The 20,205-nt window shown below is 43.8% G+C and overlaps 3 long non-coding RNA genes across 9 annotated transcripts in view; 1 reads left to right on the plus strand and 2 right to left on the minus strand.

The window, feature by feature from the left end:
• The window catches only part of LOC105666653, a 410,566-nt gene that overhangs the window by 51,806 nt on the left and 338,555 nt on the right, over positions 1-20,205 (plus strand). The window contains exon 1 of one of the 7 annotated variants that reach the window (XR_007227025.1): positions 13,308-13,557. The exons of the other annotated variants lie outside the window; for them this stretch is intronic. This is a non-coding gene — a long non-coding RNA (uncharacterized LOC105666653). Of the gene's footprint in view, positions 1-13,307; positions 13,558-20,205 lie in introns of those variants that run through there. 7 annotated transcript variants of the gene reach the window in all.
• LOC125386683 lies at positions 1,805-4,852 on the minus strand. The gene is made up of 3 exons (XR_007227044.1): positions 4,404-4,852; positions 4,051-4,271; positions 1,805-3,990 (listed from the first exon to the last, which is right to left on the minus strand). It is a non-coding gene; the product is annotated as an uncharacterized LOC125386683 (long non-coding RNA).
• On the minus strand, positions 5,281-11,521 carry LOC105666654. Its single transcript, XR_007227043.1, has 4 exons — positions 11,355-11,521; positions 9,310-9,505; positions 9,024-9,221; positions 5,281-7,330 (listed from the first exon to the last, which is right to left on the minus strand). It is a non-coding gene; the product is annotated as an uncharacterized LOC105666654 (long non-coding RNA).

Genomic DNA, 20,205 nt, shown 5'->3' on the forward strand with positions numbered 1-20,205 from the left:
CGTGTACGTCACCACAGCCGAGCGTTTCTCTCGATCGGTCCGGTAAATCGATTTTCCCCGTTTCGTACTGGCATTGCCGTGTTGCTCGTCTCGTGCGATCTGCTTTACGCGCGCTATAAATACCAGCTGCGTAACGCGATGAAATTTCCGTGGAAATTTCCCTATCGATTTTGCCGCGCGTAAAATCCTCCGGTTTACGCGAATATTTGAAAGCGAGTAGCGGCGTTCTGCGACTCGTTCCTCCGACCGAATTACAGTGGAACACTGGCGCGGTCGCGTTGATTATCCCCGGCTCGGGGCGAAATTAAACCGCGCGAAAACCAGTACGAACTGCTTCGACGATAAATTTCCCTCTCGTCGAATAACTAATTAAAGTGCCTTTAATCATGTAATTTAAGTACGGCGCAACGCGCGCCGCGACCACGCGTCGTCACAGCTACGTCTCTTCTTCTTGCTGGGAGCGCTGCGACCCACGGTTTTCCAGTTTTCGACCGACCGGTCGTTCCCGACAGAGACGGGCAAAAAACCAGAGGCGAAGCGACGGAGACGGCGATATAGATAGAAATTGAAGCGGCAGTGCAGGGGAGTGGGAAGACAGAAGGCGCGAGAGAGCCGAGCAGAACGGAGCTAGCGTGCTTGCAAGCGTAACCCGGTCAGAGCGAGGCGGAGCGTTGTCTAAAGCAGGACGAACAACTCCCAGTACCATCACCGTATCTGTCCGTGTATACATGTTTTGCTATAGCGTTCTGCCGGTATTGGTGAAACTTGGCTGCGCCACCGTACACGCTTTATCGCGATCGCGATCTCGCACATACGCGCAGCTCGCTCGTGGTCGTGAGCTTTTTCGTCTCGGTGTGCCTACAAAAACTTGCCTGTACACGTAGGCACGCGTACACGTGTAAGCGTGTACACGAAGGGAGCAGCGCGTCTATAGTTAGATGGGATTTCGCAGCGAGGCTGTGCGCGTCAGGCACACGCGAATGCCTCTGCACGTACACGCGAGAAATACGGGGTTAACGTACACGGCCGTGTATCCCACACGAACGCACCGCGGCGTAGTCGAGCGTGTGCTTGAAAGCGCCGTTGCTAGTGTGCGCGAGCGTGCGTGTGAGTCGGTTTGAATTCGACAGGGGATGGGTGGAATTCGCGTAAAACGCCAGCGCACCGACATACATCCACACACACACACACACACATGTAAACTATAGGATATGGTACACGAACGAACACGGTTGGAAGGTTCTACGTACACGTAGAGGGTTGGGAAGGGAACCGAAGGGTGGGCGAAGTAGAACCGAGCCGAAGTGGAACGAGGGGAAACGGAAGGAGGTGGAGGAGGAACGAGGGGAAGTAGAACCGGGGATGGCGGGGGTGGGTCGGATGAGAGGCAACGCGACCCCCGTAGTGGGGGCTGCGGCGCGCTACTGGGTGGTGGTTGACGACGAACGAACGAACACCGATGACTTATTAGCAGAGTGCAAGTTGGCCGCGTGTTTGTGAACTTTCGAATAAATGTACGTACGCGCTGCAGCCACCGCTGCCTCTCTGCGCACCAACGATAGAGAAAGAAGAAGGGGATGATGGTTGGCGCTGGTGGCGCTGCTATTCTCCCTCGTTTTTTTCCACCCTGTCCTTTCCCCTCTTTCGCCGTCTCCCTCCCACGTGGCCGTCAGGGGACCACCAGGAGAAAACTCCGACGATCACGCGCTTCGCTGCGTTTTTTTCCTTTCCTTTCTGCCTTCCTCTTTTCCTCCCCCTTTTCTAACCCCCTGCTTCTTCCCTTCCTTTTTTTTTTCCTCTTTTCTTCCTTCTATCCGCCGGTATCGCCGCTGGTGTCCCTGTGTTCGTTTACAGACGAAATTCTATGTATATTTTATACGCACGTACACCCGATCAACCCCTTTCGTGTATGGCGTGTACGTTTGTTCGGCCAGATGTGAGAATTGTTATTAATACCACGCTCGCTTTTCGTACAATGCGCCACGCTTCCCTGTGCCTCGCACACGTATCCTCCTCGCGACTCTGCTCGTCCGGGGCCATTGATCAAGTTTGTCTCGCCGAATGTACACCGAGTTATTCGCCGTCTTTTTTCCCATCCCTTTCCACCCTGTCTCTGTCCGCTCCCCCGTGTCCTCCGCTTTTTCCTTCCTTTTTTCCTACAGCTACGTGCTCATCCCCGATCGGATCGGCCGCGAGATTAGCGGCAAGCCGAGAGAACCGTTTCGTTTTGTGCCGCTGCAACGATGAACGGGGTGAGAAGCGGCTATGATTTCTCGCGGTTTTCATGGGCCCCCGTATCCGCGTCCTCCCTTTTCCCCTGCTTTTATCTCGATACGCCACGGACCAACCGCGGCCGCGATTCCGTCCAATCGTACGAGATGGATGCTATTTTCGCACACGCAACGTGTCTTCCTGCTTCGTCACGCTCGGCGAAGCGACCACCACCAACGACGCCGATGTTCGTACGCGTTGATCAGCGCTCGATAACGATCTGTCGCGCGGTGAGAAACAGTCGGCGATTTGTTTTCCTTTTTCAAAAAGCAGCGCGTTATTTCCGCGGCCGGATCTCATCCATGGGGTAGGTTGTGTCGTGCGCGAGGTTATCGCGCAAACTTCGATCTCCTCTGGTATTTAGCAAGGCTGGCGAATGTTCTCGATTATGCGAGCAACGCCGTCGGCAACCATTTGAAAAATGTTTTTAGGAGGAGTATTTTTGAAAATCACGCTGCGCGAAATTTTTCCTTCCAGAGAATGGTGGATTACTTGTACGCAGGCTGGCTGCGAAGTTTGTTCGATGTTATCAATGCCTGGGAAATTTCCTTTATTTTCTGAAGAACAAAGGGGACCGCCTTTGAAAGGGTAGATTGGTCCGAAATGATTCTACGAGACGATCGATCTTCGTAGATGCGATCAAACGTTCGATCGTAGTTCGTTTCTAAGATTTGCTTCTTTTTTTTTTCAATTCTTTTTCCGCAAAATCTGAAGACAGAGGTAAAGTCCTGCACTTTATTCTAATCGGTGGCTAAGAAAACTTGCACAGAATTCGATTTTGGACGAGGAAAGTCGTGGAAAGGACCGTTTCCGAAAATAATGGCACGCAGGCGAGCGACAAAACGTTGCGCAAATAAGATTCCTCTATTGCACGAAGATCGCTCTCGATTTAGAAAGTAGATCGCGCCAGACGATCGATAAATCGTCGCTCGACTTGTCCGTAGGCGTCGATTAAACGTAAAATTCCACTTGGTATCGCGAAACTTTCTTTCTGCAAGAGAAAGAACGCTATCAGCCGCGATTTGGAAGAAAGCGCCAGCTCTGGAAAAGTCTATGGTCGAAAGGGTAGATGGGTCTAAAGCAAAGACGCTTAAAGGGGAGGCTCCGGTTTCCAGGCGGCGAGAGAATTTGGTCAACGATTGTTCCGGCGGCGCGTCTCTCGGCTGATCTGCAAGGACAGGGACACCGTGGGGTGGGTGAGTCGGGGATTCCCCGGCCTACGATTAGGAAACTTTGCCGGCACTCCGTGGACTTTGGCAAGTGGCGCGCGCGGTGGGTTGGGGCGTGGCGCCACGTGGAAACCGTAAACAGCGTGTCCGGACGCGTGCATGGAAGCAAATGGTGGTGAGTGGCCGATGAAAACGATTGGGAAACTGGCTGGTTTTTCGTCGTTCTGGCAAACGATCGGTCGCAGGAGGAACGGCGTCGCCCAGTCAGCTACGACCTTCGACATTTCGTAGATTCGCTCGAGCACCCTCCGTCGATCGATACGCCGCTTCTATTTCGACTTTCGCGTATTTTCAGCACGGCGATTTTATTGAAAGTCGCGCCACGGGTCTGATCGGTCGCTCTTTCCTCTCGCCGGTGCCGCTGCGATGTAACGATTTATGGTGGGCCGTCGATACCTCATTGGTTATACCTTGAATGGACCGTTGATTAATGGAGGCTCTCCAGGTTCCCTGGGAATTAACAATGCGACTCGTATCTCGTCGTGGGAGGCTAAAATTAATTCCACGTATTATTAGCCCTTTCACCCTTTTGTTGTCCTACTCTTCTCACCTTACGTAACCCGACATTGCTGTCGAAGGAAATGCTGGCCTTCCAAGGTGACGCTATTAATACCTCGCCCTCACTGCCATTCCATGTTTATCGCGTTTAATCATTGCCCAAGGCAGAAAAGAAATATCGATTGCACGGAGAAGAAATATTTTCGGAAAATTCGTCCTTTCGAAGAATTTCCCGTGACTTGTCGCACCGGGCAATTAAATAGCTGAAATTTCCTATAAAATTTCCTAGTAAATAACGTGAGACGCTAACGAATGAACATCGGATTTAAGTTAATCGAGAATTTTCTTTTTGACGTAATCCAGTTTCGTTGCTTCGCTAAAACGTCGTTCGATTTGTCTCTTCACCGGTATTTCTGTTGACTGTACGATGATCTCCAGATCTACGGAAGTAAAAATCAGAACTCCTTTGCCTATCAATAGCAGGTTGATAAACTATCATCTGGGAATTATTTTAGATCGAACTAGATAATATGAGGCCACGAAATTGGCATCGTTTTTTACGGCTCGTAAACAAGCGACGAAGGTAAAAATAGACGGAATGTAGCCTAAGCAGGGAACTGTTATCGTCGAAACTAATTGGAAAGTATCGATAAACAAGCGTTAAAAATAGCGAACCATCGAAATACGCGGATAGGAAAAAGAGAACGTTTCCGACGTATCGCGTGGAACTCGACGAGTTCGGTTCGAAGTTTATCAAACGCACGAACGCCAGAGCATTTGAAATACTCGCGCGAATGTAAGGAAAACGCGCGCTAGCGTACGTACGCGAAGAGAATGGCACGAGGAGGCTGGTATACTGCGATGCATTTTAAATGAGACTAAAAGCGATTCGTCCGCTCGCGCGCACCTTTCGTATATATCGATTACCGAAATGCGCGATTCGAGAAGCGCGCCAACAAGATGCGTTTCTTTCGCCAGTGTATTATGTTTTTCCTTGCGCGTAAAATCCGCCGTTCCAAGGTATTCGTCAGCGTGGAAACGTGCTTCTACTTTGGCGTATTTTTATAGGAAACTTATTACCGGGCTGCGGATTTTTGCGCAATTTGATGTTTTCATTAACGCGAGTGGAAAGCAGCGAGACCGCGTAAAGATTTATTTTACTAGCCCAGTTTGAATATTTCTTATATTTCCACACGTTGCGCGCGCTTTTTCTGCATTGCCGCGCCTTCAGATTTTATGTAAATGAGCAGAAATATGCAGTCCGTTTGTTACAGGCGAATTCGACGGTAACCGACTTTCTGACAAACATCTCCTCGCCTTTTTAAATCGTCGATTCGCTTTCGCAATTCTAGACATCTTCCCGTACGATATAATCGAAATTAGATTGAATTAGGACGCCTAATATTACAATATGATATAATACAAAATAATTGCACGATCCTTATCAACTACAGGATTGTTTAAATTATCTTCTTGTCATTTTGTTTTCAAGACTTTGAAAAATTTGATAGCACACGATATAATCGAAATTAGATAGAATTAGGACGCCTAATATTACAATATGATATAATATAAAATAATTGCACAATCGTTAGGAATGTGTAAATTATATTCTTGTCACTTTGTTCTTAAGGCTTTGAAGAATTTGATAGCACACGATATAATCGAAATTAGACAGAATTAGGACGCCTAATATTACAATATGATACAATATAAAATAATTGCACGATCCTTATCAACTACAGGATTGTTTAAATTATCTTCTTGCCACTTTGTTCTTAAGACTTTGAAGAATTTGATAGCACACGATATAGTTAAAATTAGACAGAATTAGGACGCCTAATATTACAATATGATATAATATAAAATAATTGCACGATCCTTATCAACTATAGGATTGTTTAAATTATCTTCTTGCCACTTTGTTCTTAAGACTTTGAAGGATTTAATAAGACACGATATAATCGAAATTAGACAGAATTAGGACGCCTAATATTACAATATGATACAATATAAAGTAATTGCACGATCCTTATCAACTATAGGATTGTTTAAATTATCTTCTTGCCACTTTGTTCTTAAGACTTTGAAGAATTTGATAGCACACGATATAATCGAAATTAGACAGAATTAGGACGCCTAATATTACAATATGATATAATATAAAATAATTGCACGATCCTTATCAACTATAGGATTGTTTAAATTATCTTCTTGTCATTTTGTTTTCAAGACTTTGAAAAATTTGATAGCACACGATATAATCGAAATTAGACAGAATTAGGACGTCTAATATTACAATATGATATAATATAAAATAATTGCACAATCGTTAGGGTTGTTTAAATTATATTCTTGCCACTTTGTTCTTAGGGCTTAAAGAATTTGATAGCACACGATATAATCGAAATTAGACAGAATTAGGACGCCCAATATTACAATATGATATAATATAAAATAATTGCACGATCCTTATCAACTACAGGATTGTTTAAATTATCTTCTTGCCACTTTGTTTTTAAGACTTTGAAGGATTTAATAAGACACGATATAATCGAAATTAGACAGAATTAGGACGCCCAATATTACAATATGATATAATATAAAATAATTGCACGATCCTTATCAACTATAGAATTGTTTAAATTATCTTCTTGCCACTTTGTTCTTAAGACTTTGAAGAATTGGATAGCACACGATATAATCGAAATTAGACAGAATTAGGACGCCTAATATTACAATATGATATAATATAAAATAATTGCACGATCCTTATTAAATATACAATTGTTTAAATTATCTGGTTACCATTTTGTTCTTAAGGCTTTGAAGAATTTGATAGCACACGATATAGTCAAAATTAAACAGAATTAGGACGTCTAATATTACAATATGATATAATATAAAATAATTGCACGATCCTTATCAAATATACAATTGTTTAAATTATCTGCCTGTCACTTTGTTTTTAAAGCTTTAAAAAATTTGATAGCACACGATATAGTTGAAATTAGACAGAATTAGGACGCCTAATATTACAATATGATATAATATAAAATAATTGCACGATCCTTATCAAATATACAATTGTTTAAATTATCTGCCTGTCACTTTGTTTTTAAAGCTTTAAACAATTTGATAGCACACGATATAGTCGAAATTAGACAGAATTAGGAAGCCTAATATAACAATACGATACAATATAAAATATAAAAATGTAGACTCGTTTAAACGTATCTGCTTGCCACGGAGAAATCGCTTTCGACGTATCTTCTCGTTGCTCGTCATTAGTCTACGAATTTGTATTTGCGTTCACGGGAAATTGGGAATACCTATAACACACAAACATACCTGCTATACAAAGTACGCTTATGCACATTCATGTCTCTACGAATGAGTTAATTAAAAAAACCAGATTTTACCAAACTACCGCCCTATCACAGGTATTTCAACGTCCGCTACATCTTAGACGCTCTACGAAGGATAAAATTGTACGAAATATATGACGTATAAGTATAAAAAGAGCCGATACATTAGCATACGAAGTACAAAGCATGCAGCGTACAGTACTCGTTAAAACGTTCGTAACAAAACGACGATCGTCTGTACAGATTTGGTTATCTGAATTCCTAAAAATATGAATTTACGAGCGCTACTTAACACAGCTGCCGCGATATATCGTTCTCGTTGCACGGTTCAGTTTTTCCTACGACATCTCGGTTAATCGTGACAGCCTCATAGACACGCACAGTTCTCTCGCGTTCCCTTCAAACGCCGCTTATAACGTGGTCTTTGCGAATGAACCTTTGCGTTGAATCGGCCAGACATTTATAAGGTCGTTTCTCCATTTACCGTTTTACTGCGTGCATTGTTTTTGGCATGGAGACGCCGAGCATTCGCAATTCACCACCCCTATAATTCTGACCGCCGGTCATTCGGCTAACCCGTTTCCCATTCCGATGTCCGGCCGATGTCCATGCACCCCATTCTCCGCTCACCCTACACTCTCACCACCGTAAGCACTTTCTACCCCGACCGATCGCCAGTGAACCACGTGTTCATACACTGATTTCGGTGCAAGGGGCATGCGGTAATTTAGATTTCCTCTTTCCGTACTGCGAAACCGCGCGAGAACTCGACATTCGCGTGTTTCAGGTTTGATGGAAAATCGATGGGAAATCTCGGTGAAAAGTTTTCACGTACGACAAATTTCTGTTTGCCATCCTCTTGAAATAAAAACAAAATAGCAATGAAATAATCGCAACGCAAGGGTAATTATAGCGATAATATTTTATATCTTGCGATACGAGCTGCCTGCAAGACGCATCGATCAATTTGATAGGTAGAGAAGCGCAAATACCGTTTCTTCGATCTACCTAATTATTTTCTGCTGTTTGTGTCATGTTTCCGTGATGGAGGTAACTCGTTCGTCTCTTCGGAATCCGACGTTAATCGGTGAATGATGCGACGAGATGAAGAAATCAACGAACAGGTTCGATAGAACAAAGTTGCCCTGAAAACTACCACGCGGTGCATCGTCAGCGAGCAAACGGACGACGAAGAGAAGAAAACGAAAGAGACTGGCAGCGATTCGAAGATAACGGGGAATTTTGGACAGCAGGAAGACGCGCGTCCGATCATTTTTTCGAATTCACGCGATCGTTCACGGGCGGAATGCATTTAATTAAAACGCACTAGAAACTAATACCGGCACTCTGGGTAAAGTTTGTTTCGAATTTAATTAGGTTTATGTAGGGGGGTGGTATAGATACAATCAGCCGTAACGTTTCGTCGTCGGATCCCCGGCGCATCCGGCGCGACTATTGATCACGTCTAACTCATAAAAGTGAATTCCGCGAGATTGTGCATAATTTGAAAACGCGGTCTTGTTATTTTCACGTGCAACAATATTCCGCGCTGGTGTGCGCCGGTCGAGAGATCCGCGCGCTCTTGCCGCTCGATCGATACCTAAATTTATTATGCCCCACTTGCCGCCGTGCAGCCGTGCTATGTTACCGCCATTACCTGTTTTGACTTTGTGCCATTCAAAATTTCACCGTAATGAAACATTTGATTTGCCCTAAAATTCGACGCCATTCGGTTGTTCGTTAATTCTTTGCGAAATAATAATACGTCTGCCTGGTCTCTTCAATTTCTCGCTTCTTTCTCTCGCTTTTATTTCATCGTTGTTTCATCGAACGTGATAGCAGATATCTGGAAATTCTATGGCGAGAAATTTGATATTGCGAACGTGTTTGTCGCGCGTATATTTCGCGCGTCTCTGTTTACCAGCGGCTCGATTATCACTCACCCGCTAAGTAAAATCAAGCAACGAGATTTAAGGACGTCGCAGGATATTTGCTCGTTGCTGGAGGACAGTGTACAATTTTCTCGTTGAGAATGCGAACTTGGTATTGTCATCTGTCGGTATTCCAAGCTACCATCCCTTCGCTTTCACCATTAATTAAGACGTAACGTTCGCTTCTGTCACGACACGTTCGCGCAACCTGAAACGATACAACCAGTTTTTAAAGACCAGTCGATTCATAGTTGGAAACGATCGTGCGGCTAAAGAGAAGAATCGCGGTAGAAGAGCAAACGATGTGGAACGCGTCCTCGGAAGAGATGAGGATCTCGCGTAGAGTCTTAGAATTTAAGCGGAGGAAAAAAGGGAAACGCGCAACAGTTAGCTTCTCGACGAACATTTAAGAATTCTTGGGCCGCATCAAGGCCGGTGATACGCGCGGAGTGGTCTTCTCGCGGCTGAAGAACAATGCAATTAGCAAAGCGGCTAAGCAGCGAGACATGCGAAGATTCCACGGCAAGTCATTTCGCCGCGACCAATCTGAACCAGTGTATGTCCGTCTTTTTATTAATTCCAAACTAAAAAATTCTACTTGTCACTGAGAGCAAAGTGATGGCGAAGAAAGATGAGGATGACTCGCGTATCAGAATTTCCATCGCCGTTCGAGCAGCGAGTGAGAAACGCCCGACGCGATCGATTGAAACGAACCCGATCAGATTTGATCAAATCAAACTAGACTTCTTTTATTAATTGCAAAATAAATTCTACCGTGCAATGGAAGCTAGTACGGCCAATGGAAATTAAGCAGAGGGAAATCAGCGGTCTTGGACCATTCTCTTTGCCATATTCGTTCGAGCAGCGCTGTCTAAGATAGGCAAATTTTCTTTATTAATAAATTGTCTTTATTAATCGAAAAACAAACTCTACCACGCGCGTGCAGATGCGTAGTTGTACGTAACAAGATGGACAGGAATAGAGTAAAGGTAGAGCTTCGAGGATTCGAGTTTCCATTCTGGTACTCGTGGAGACGATCTTCGTGGCGAAGATCGGCCAAGAAGCAGCAGAACGAAGATGAACGTAGATGGTGAACATAAACGCGGGGGTGTGCGTGGGACGCCGAAGGGTAGCGTTGGTCGGCGGCGGACGTCACTGTGAGAGACAGAAGAGAAGAGCGTGGCGCCCAGAGGCTATAAAAATCGTATTTTGGCGGCAGCCCCACGTTTGTAGGTTGTATTTTCCCTTTCTATGACCCAATGCAGCTTTATCGGGTCAGTTGCATTTGCATTGCGATGCGCACGGCGTTCCCGTTTCACAACTCTCTCACGTATTTTCCCTCCTTCTCTCTCTGTCTCTCTCGCTCTCTCTGTCTCTCCGCCGTCCTTGCTTCTCGCTCGTCTCCCCTTTTCGTTTGTCGTCCTTTTTATTTCCACGTCAGCTTCCTCTTTTCCATGCCACGTTCCCGGCCGTGCAGCCACTCTCCGATGCACCGTTTTCCCGGAAAATCGCCTGGCATTCTCTTTTAATTCGAAGAAGCACTACCCATCGGTGACATTATTTTTGCCTGGAATTTGCAAGCACACGCCAGATAGGTTGCCCAATTATTTCGAAAAATATGCTGATATTGGCCTTTCCATTATTTACCACGTTGGCCGATTTTTCCGCTAAACCTCGTTGATATGTTCTGTCGGGATAAATGAAAGAGCAATGTCGTATACACGTGGGCCATCGGAAAATTGATCAAAACATTATTAGGACGGAAATAGCGAGGAAAAAGCGACACAAATAATTACAGGTTTCTGGTTACTATATGCGATACAAAATACAAACAGGTTGACAATGAGAGTAATTGGTAACTGGCTTAGAAATAAGGTACAAAATACTGTACAAAATTAACTACACTTTGCCAAACTTTTATTATCGTTTATATCGTCTGATACGCGATGAATGAGCTTGTGAGCTCGTTCGACTTTTAATTCACATTTTTCCAATCTCTCAACGAAACTAACATCTTCTTGCTGTTCATAGAACTCGAAGACACCCGATATAAATACCTTGCGTTAATCTTTTGCAAAGTGCTGTCCAGTTGACGTAAGGCCAATCGCTAGAAATGTAGGAAATTGGAGCGTCGAACGAACGAACGGTAATTGTAATCGCGGCGGACGTTTTTGTTCGATACTGGCATTCTCACGGCTTACCAAAGCCCATCCATTACTACTATTGCTCGTTATCTGATAGGCACGATCGAACGGTCGATTAGATTTCTGCATTAAACGCAGAAGCTCGCGCCAGCCTATTCCGCGTTTTATCGTGCGTGTACTGGAAAAAGATCATTATATTTACCGTTACGTAAACAATTTAAAGCCGGCAGAAGAAAGGAAGCGCGTTGTTTAGCGGTGTTTTATACGAGCCGCGATAGTACATACGCCTACGGTGATGTATAAACACCGAGCTCGGGTTGCTCCCTTGAACGCGAAAAATAATTCACGCGGTCGGAGCTTAAATCGGGATCACCGGTGATTTAAGAACCACGGGGTTAGCAATCAGAGCGCAAAACGGACTCTGGTGCCGGAGTCTGGCCGCTCTTGCCAGCCAACCTCCGCTGAAAGAAGACCGAGCGCGGTACCGTAAACACCCCTGATGGATGGATTGTTTTCGCGCCTTTGGAGATTCGAGGATTGTTGACTCGACGCAACGACTTCGACTCGAAAGGAAAAACAAAGCGGACAAGCCGAACGTTCTCCGCTAAACGCTATATCTAGTAGATAATACGAGAAATATATATATTATATAGAAAGGAATATACATTTGCAACGCGTGTCTAACGGAGAATCGGAGGAGGGTGGATTTTCATTGTTGGAAAATGTTTTGGTTGCCCCGTTGGTAACCCTATCCGGTACCAGGGCCAACACCGTGCCGCGCTGGCGTCGCTGCTGCCGTTTATCTCACGAAACTCCATTACCGACGTTTTCTCTGAATTCCGCGCTAAGCAGACGCGAGAGTACCGTGAGCTTGACGCAATGAAATTTGAACGCGCGGTGCGACGCCTCTTTCGTCCTTCTCTGCTCTTGCATTGTCCCTCTTGCATTTTATTTCTGTCTCTTTTTGGCGTGCGCTTGGCTCGCCACTCTCCTTCTTACTCTACGGTAGTTTCATCGGCATCGGTCTCTCCGTCTTTGTTTTATTCCTGTTTTCCTCTTTATCGTTCGAGAGGCAGGAGTGGGGATAGACGCCTATCGTGTTGGACGAAGGGGCGTGGTGTGAAGGGAGGGAAGGCACGAAACGTGGCAACGCTACACGACCGTGCCACCAGCAATAGCGTGGATGTGTATCGGCAACGCAGCAGTGACTCAGCACCGGGTAGCAGCGCTGTTGCTGCTGATGGTACTGGTGCGCTACGCTTTGCGTCGACTACGTGATATAAGACAACGTCAATGTAGACCTTTTACAACTCGGTTTTGTAACTCGATTCTGTATGAATACCAGACCAGGCGTCGTTTGCCCACGGTGTCACGGCGCGACGTCGGAGATACGCTGACGGCGACGTGTTTGCCAACCGAGTCCACTTTCGTGGAACACGTGCCGAAAACAACGCGTATCGAGCAGCCCAGAAATCAATTCGAATTACGAATCGATGGATGCAACGTTAACGATTCCTCTGAAATGAAAATCACAGTCTCTGGTCTACCACGATGAAATGAATATATATCGCTATTGAAAATAGTTGCCCTGCGAATTCTCGAGTATTCTTCGTAACGAGGCATGTATACGTAACTTTTGAAATACATAAAATGACATCATAAATTCATCGACCTGATGACTTGAAATACCTTTTGCCTTAATATAGTTGAAATAACTGGGACGAGTATCCTAGTACGGTAGTGTCGAAACTTTAAACGAAAAGGTATATTTATCCTATTTTTAGTACTTGGAAATAATACCGCTGGAAAATGGAGCTTAAGTGCCAAGGCGGTGCGATATCAGCAGCCGATAAAGCAGAGACGCGAGAATAGTTTTAGATGAAGACGTTCTCGTGGCCAGTGGCCAGTGGTTTTGTTATATCGCGGCGGTGTTTAGAATTTCGTGCGAGCGAGCCCCGGGAGCTCGTTGTCTGCGCCGATGACGAAACCAAGGCACACGAGGAGAGAACTCTGGACTGAAATCTGACTTGGTGGGAGCGGCCGAAGGCCGACGTTTTGTAACAACGAACATACCGGGCTGCGGAACGCCTACGACGAAATTTCGGCGCTGCTCACGGTTAGATTAAGCAACCTTTTCTTTTATATTTACGGTATCTCTTCTTCACGCTTCTACAATTTTAACGTAATTCTTTTCGTAACGATTCTACGTAACCATCGTCTTTTCACGCGAACGTACTTCTAAACTGGTCTTACGTATCGTAGATTCTTTTCTTTACGTTAAGAATGTAGTATATAATATACGATGTAGGTTATGACAAAATGGCGGTAGAGATACGAAATTCCGCTCTAATTCGACATTATTGGGACTCTCGTATTCGAATGTAGTTTTTCTTTGATATAAAATACGTATTTCAGTAAATTACTTGGAACGAGAAATTCTCTATTGCAAACTACCGGGCAGATATAACACCGGAGCTCTACCGATCTCAAGAGAAGCTACGAATTTTCCGTACTTCTCTCAGAAATCGATGTAAGCTGATGCCAAATATAATTACAGTTCGTACATTAAATTTTCAAACGGTTCGGAAAGTCTAGCGGCCGTTCTCAATAGCATACTCCAGATTACTTCGGTTCAGCCCTACTACATTTTCCGTTTCGAGATCTATCCATTCGATAACATTTTATCTAGGAGTTTTGAACAGAGTATCTTACGATTTATTCAAAATTGCAAGCACTCTCGTTGCTTTTGTTTCTCGCGTATCTTTAATGTCATTAAAGATCGAAGAGCATTCGATGCCTGTGTTCTATCATTGAGGACAATTTAAAGAGTATCACGTATCAATGTATGGCTCAATAGGACGGTGAATCGAATGCGTGTGGCCATTAATGGCCGCTGGTTAATACTTTTCGATTCCACGCACAAATAAAACTCTATTACCGCTGAAAACACCGTACACATGATAAAATACAATGAGAAATAAAGCAGCGGTGAAAATAGAAATATATAGAGAAATAGAAGAGACATGGCGTAACGAGAGAATAGGATGGACATAATATATAGAGGGAGCGTTTGCGCGGGAATGAGAAAGAGCGAGAGAGATGGACGAGCCTCGTATAAATTCGTGCTTTCTGTCTCGCTCGCACAGGCGAGATCTATACTGCAAACAAAATCGTGGGATCGCGAGAAAAGCTGGGAATAGAAGGTAGCTGCAATATCGGCGATACGTCAGGATGTCGAAGAGGGAACCAATCGTTTCTGGCGGAATTGGGCTCATAGTGCGCGCATATGCATCCGTGAAGGGAACTGTTTACCGACCGCGATTCGGTGAACGCGGAAAGTTCCCCAAAGAGGACCGTCGTAAGGCACCTGGGCTCGACGTACATGAGAATACGAAAATAGTGCGAGGCGCTGTGTGAAACACGCCACTGACATGCTAATTATGTTTCCGACGCTGGGATATATTTCTGAATCGATTGCCTCGGAACTGCCGCTAGTTGCCTATGTTCTCAATCTAATAATTTCATTTTCACGAGGCATCGCCTTCTTGCAGGAAGTAGGAAGAATCTTGAAATATATAGAAATAAGGGAAACACTTTCGAGATGTCTCTAGGTTCTCATTTCCGATTCTGATTACAGCGGAAATAGTTGGAAGATTCGTTCGCGTCTCCGACTCTTCGCCGTTCTTTTTTATTTCTATTTCTAGCCAATAAAATTTCCATTCTGTCCTTATCAATTTCGTTGGAGAGCGCGATACGTCAGCGCAGAATTCATCGATTACCCGGCAATAAACGATATCTAATCGGTGAAAACAATTTAAAAATAAGCGACGATGGAACGTCGATGTTGCACAGTTTATGATCGTTGAAATCGTAAAAATACGTTCAACCATGAATTCGTTTCGTCGATCGTTTCCTTTATTATTTTCTTACGCCGTGTTGCTCGATCGTTTTCTTTAAAGTCTCCAGTCTGAACCTTCGACTACAAACTTTTTCACGGCTTCTTCTGCCCGATGTTCCACTGAACTCGTTTCAGTTTTGTGCTTTTTACCGTGGCCTCGTTATTTATAGCGAGACGGCCGCTATAGTGCGTTGATCTAAACACAGCGAGGACGTTCGTGGTTATCGCGAAACTGTTCTTCGAGAACACCAATCACCGTCCAGTAAATAAGCGTGAACAAGCCGGGCAAGGTGGAATGCACTCGAGTTGAATTTTGTGGCCAGACCAACACACGAGAGAGACGAAAGTGACAAGGATGTCTCTTAGCCGTTGACGCGACCCATGGAAACTTGCCGCAGTTTAATGCACACACAGTTGCTTTTTCGCTGTTTCTTTTTACTCCTCCACGGTTCGGTTATGTGCTCCACATACGAGTTTGCACGAGTTGTCTCTTTCACTTTGCCTTGATCTCTAACCGAGCTAGACGCCGCGAAGCCACGCGTTCTTCCAGCTCTTTGAACTTTCATTAAGGATACTCGTTTAAATATATATATATATATATAGGGTGTCTTATGTATACAAAGAGATACAGAAGCAAGGGCATACTACACATTTTATAAATCTTCTGGAAATTTTTTTTTTTTATTTGGAGGAATTTTACAATCAATTCTCACTGAGAATTATAAATAAATTATTCTGGCGTGGCGCTATAACGCGTTTAATAAATGTTTATCGTATGATTCTAGCTAACGATCTAATCTAACGATCCTGGAAAATTGAAGTAAAAATTGTTTAATCCACGTTGTCACAGGAGGATGTTGTTTTTCGTACATTTCTTAAGCTTGAGGAAAATACGAAAGAATATTCATATTGCGAGACGCACAACGAATAATTAGAAATGTACCTGGTGTTTATCTTCAAACAGACCGAAGACACGAAGAAGCTAAATCCTCGTGTTCTACACGGAGAGGAAGGTAAAATTGTAAACGCCCAAAGTCTTTCGTCAATCACTGTGTACGTATTAAGGGGAGGCTAAGGTTAATTCGTAGAAAAATAAGGCATGTTTTTGTGAATTATTTGCGACGACACGATTAAAATCTCTTTGTTAAAACCAATAGTACGTTAAAGTATGACATTCGAAGAATATCGTATAAAATTTTCACGGAGAAATATTAAAAAATACGGCAATGGCAGAAATTATTCGGACGTCTCTCGGAAAAAAGTAGAATTGCTCATGACTTGGTGCTGGATCATTTGAAATCAAAAAATCAAAGTTCATTCGTTAGGTAACAGTTTTGCCCGGGTAACGCTGGCAGGGTTTTTCGAAATTTCAATTTTTCACTTTTTTGGAACACTTTGAAGGGAAAATTAGCTGTAAATCTTCGCAAAATCGACTAATTTTCTCTTCAAAGTGTTCCAAAAAAGTGAAAAATTGAAATTTCGAAAAACCCTGCCAGCGTTACCTGGGGAACACTATTACCTAACGAATGAACTTTGATTTTTTGATTTCAGATGATCCAGCACCAAGTTATCAGGGGCACCGCAATTCTACCTTTTTCCCGAGACACGTCCGAATAATTGCTGTCATTGCTGTATTTCTTAATATTTCTCCGTGAAAATTTTATACAATATTCTTCGAATGTCATACTTTAACGTACTATTGGTTTTAACAAAGAGATTTTAACCGTGTCGTCGCAAATAATTCACAAAAACATGCCTTATTTTTCTACGAATTAACCTTAGCCTCCCCTTAAGGGCGTGTTAGGATTCTTGTTTTACCAGATCGTTTAGGGACAAGTGTATGGCAGAGTGTAGCTGTTACGATTTTTTTTTCCATTGCACGAGGACATGACGACGGCAAGATATTGGCTTTTTATTCTCATAGATGTCCGATAGTGGCCGGTACAAGAGCCACTTAATTACCCGAGCGAGAAGTAGATCCGCTTTAAGGGACGTGATATCGAACTTTTTCGTTCCTGTCTAAGCAAAGAATCAAATATTTAGTTAGTAAAATTGAAGTCGTAAAAAGTATTCATTCGTATGGAATCTATATTATAATCTTTTAATGGAGGAATCGATAAAGCAAATGGATCATAAAACCACACCTGTTATCGTGTACTTGAGGAACGTACTGATAGTAGACAGTGCAAGAGATACGAAATCCATCGACTTGTATTCTAATCTACACCACGATCTTTGTAATACAATTCATCTTTCGTTTACGTGTCGGCGGTTGAGTACACGTAATATACAGGGTGATGAAAAAGTCTGAAAAATCCAACACTTTAGGAATCTTTACTTTTCACTGAAAGAGGCGAAAAAGAACAAATGTAATTAACGCATCTACGTTCTTCCGTAATCAATTCTGTTGCCATGTGTTTACGTTAAATTACATTAAACACACGCTACGCTAGAAATACGTTGTATCATAGACGAGTAGGCTATTTTAAAAATACACGACCCAGCATACGATGTGTATGAAAAATGTGTATGCACGTGCACTGTGCGCAATTAGTATCTTCGTTGCAGTTCCGCTAACCGTGGACAGAATTTCGTGAATTTGAATAAAAAGCAAGGGCAGGTAAGAAGCAAGAGTCTAGCCTCTGGTGGAAGGCAAAACGTTGGCCGAGAGTGCACACGAAGGGACAGCTGTGCAGACGTACACGTGGGCCTCTTCCAACATCAGGCCCCACTCTGTCGTTTGCTTTTGCCCACGCTGTAGCATCGATCGCACGACACTATAGCTGTTTCCGGTATGCTCGTCCTTTGTACGCTTTCGAGCGGCTCTTTCCACGGTCTCGTACGGTCGATTCCTCGTTCGTTACAATCCCAATTTTTTGGAACTGTAGAATGTTCCGCGTCTAATTTTTACTCCTTATATTTGCCATAATGTTTGTCTTCTGGTTGTTCTATCGATATCGTAAATTTATGCTTGCAGAAGCAGCAGGCAGTGAGAAGTTTGCTCAAGGAAGCAGAAAGGGATACGGAAATCAGATAAAGGATTAATTATCGTTATTTTAATTGCGACGTTTCGGTGTAACATGGAGCGGCCGAGAGGTCTTCTCAAATGAGGGAAATACGTATGTTAATATTTGGCGTTAATTAGGTGCTGGAATTGGGAGGTTTTATGGCGTGTTAATCTGGAAGGAAGCAGCAAGCAATGTTTTATACCAACTACTTCTCCTTTTTTTACTCCTAACAGCTAGCCTAATAGTTGTAAGTCAGAGGAGCCTCGTATTCTACTCGATTCCAAAGTAATTTTTCTTCCCTCGAAACGAGTGAGCCTTTTCGATATTTCGACTAAAAATTTCCGACCTCTGGGTCGACAATATTAAACGCAATATCCGGTTAAATACAGTTTCCACTCTAATAGTGAAAATCAACGAGAAAACCAAATACTCGAAATAAAACAGCAAATGTCGTAACGTTACAGCTTAACATTTCCCTATGTTCCACCTTTCTAGAAATCTGCAGATTTGAAATCTACAGTAGAACTGTAGTATCCGTAACTACGATAAATCATCATTAGGCCTTTGAATGGGCTGAAATAGTTCGCCTTAAGATATCAAAGGCATCGGTGCTCGATCAACTCGTACGACCGGCCAACCCTCTAATTATTTCCATCTACGTCCACATCCACGCGTCCTTGTACACATTCGGTATCGCTCGATAATTATTCGACACTCGAGTAACCTTGGGTCTCGTGCAGCAACAAGCCTGCTTCTTGTACAGCCAAATTGCAGATTCTTATCTCGTCTTGCCAATCAATTGTCGATTGATGCGGAGAGAGGGCAAAGTAGACGGAGCGAGAGGAACGCGGGGAGAAATGAAGTGCAGCAGGAAGAACGTTAATGCACTTATACCTGAAGTATATGTGTACACACGGGGCTCGTCCAGCCGGCTGTTTCACGCAGCTGCTCGACGCTGGCGGCGAGCTGTCCGCTCGGCTGCGACGCGTCCCGACGCTCCCCCGGCCGTCGAACACGCATAAGCGCGCGTCTCGCTCGAGGAACGCCAGGGGTTCGTTAATTGCGTTAATATAATTACCAACTCTCGTAAGAAGATAACGCAATGATTAATTTTATTGTTTGGTGTTTTACTTTAATTAAAGATTATTCCTTTAATTACGCTGGCTTGTTAGGGAGGAATTCCTGGCGACCTTGGCAAACCAGTCTAACGAGAGAATGGAATTTTGGATTCGTTATGGGAATTTTCTAAGCGGCTACTGTGCAGCATATTTCGCTGTGAGGCAAACCATCGGTGTTTCTATTCTTCAGGAACGCAGGCTACGAATCTTACGGCGTGTCTTTTATGCGATTTTCTCAATTCGCCATTGTACACTGTCTGCGGGACAAGCGTTCAGATTTTTATCGTCTTTTCACTTCTGACGGATTCAGGGGACCAGTTCGAGCTTCGTCGAGCTTCCGCGAAAAGCATCGCCGAGATATTTTTCTATTCGACTGGTAAAACGCGCGAGGAGACGTACGATCGAGGGTAAGAAGATCTATTATACCGTGTGATATCGCGCTCAATTATTTACGTTAACGAGGACACGCAGAGATTAGCAACAGGTTTATTTCGAATACTCGAATCAATGGAAAGTTTCATTTAAAACGAGATCTCGCCGGATAAAAGAGAAATTATCCTTTTGGAATGTTTAATTACCGGCTAATTAATTAGCTATGTAAGTACCGCGGCTAATTAAAGAGGATGAAATTGTTTTATCTTACGGCCAGTGCGTCCTCGCTGCGTAGACAAATTTTCCATTCCGCTTCGACCTTTAGAAACTCGTCGTCCTTTTCCCATCAATCGCGTATTCGCGCGAAA

Source organism: Bombus terrestris, chromosome 17 (assembly GCF_910591885.1).
Source record: "Bombus terrestris chromosome 17, iyBomTerr1.2, whole genome shotgun sequence".
Classification (NCBI taxonomy): Eukaryota; Metazoa; Arthropoda; class Insecta; order Hymenoptera; family Apidae; genus Bombus; species Bombus terrestris.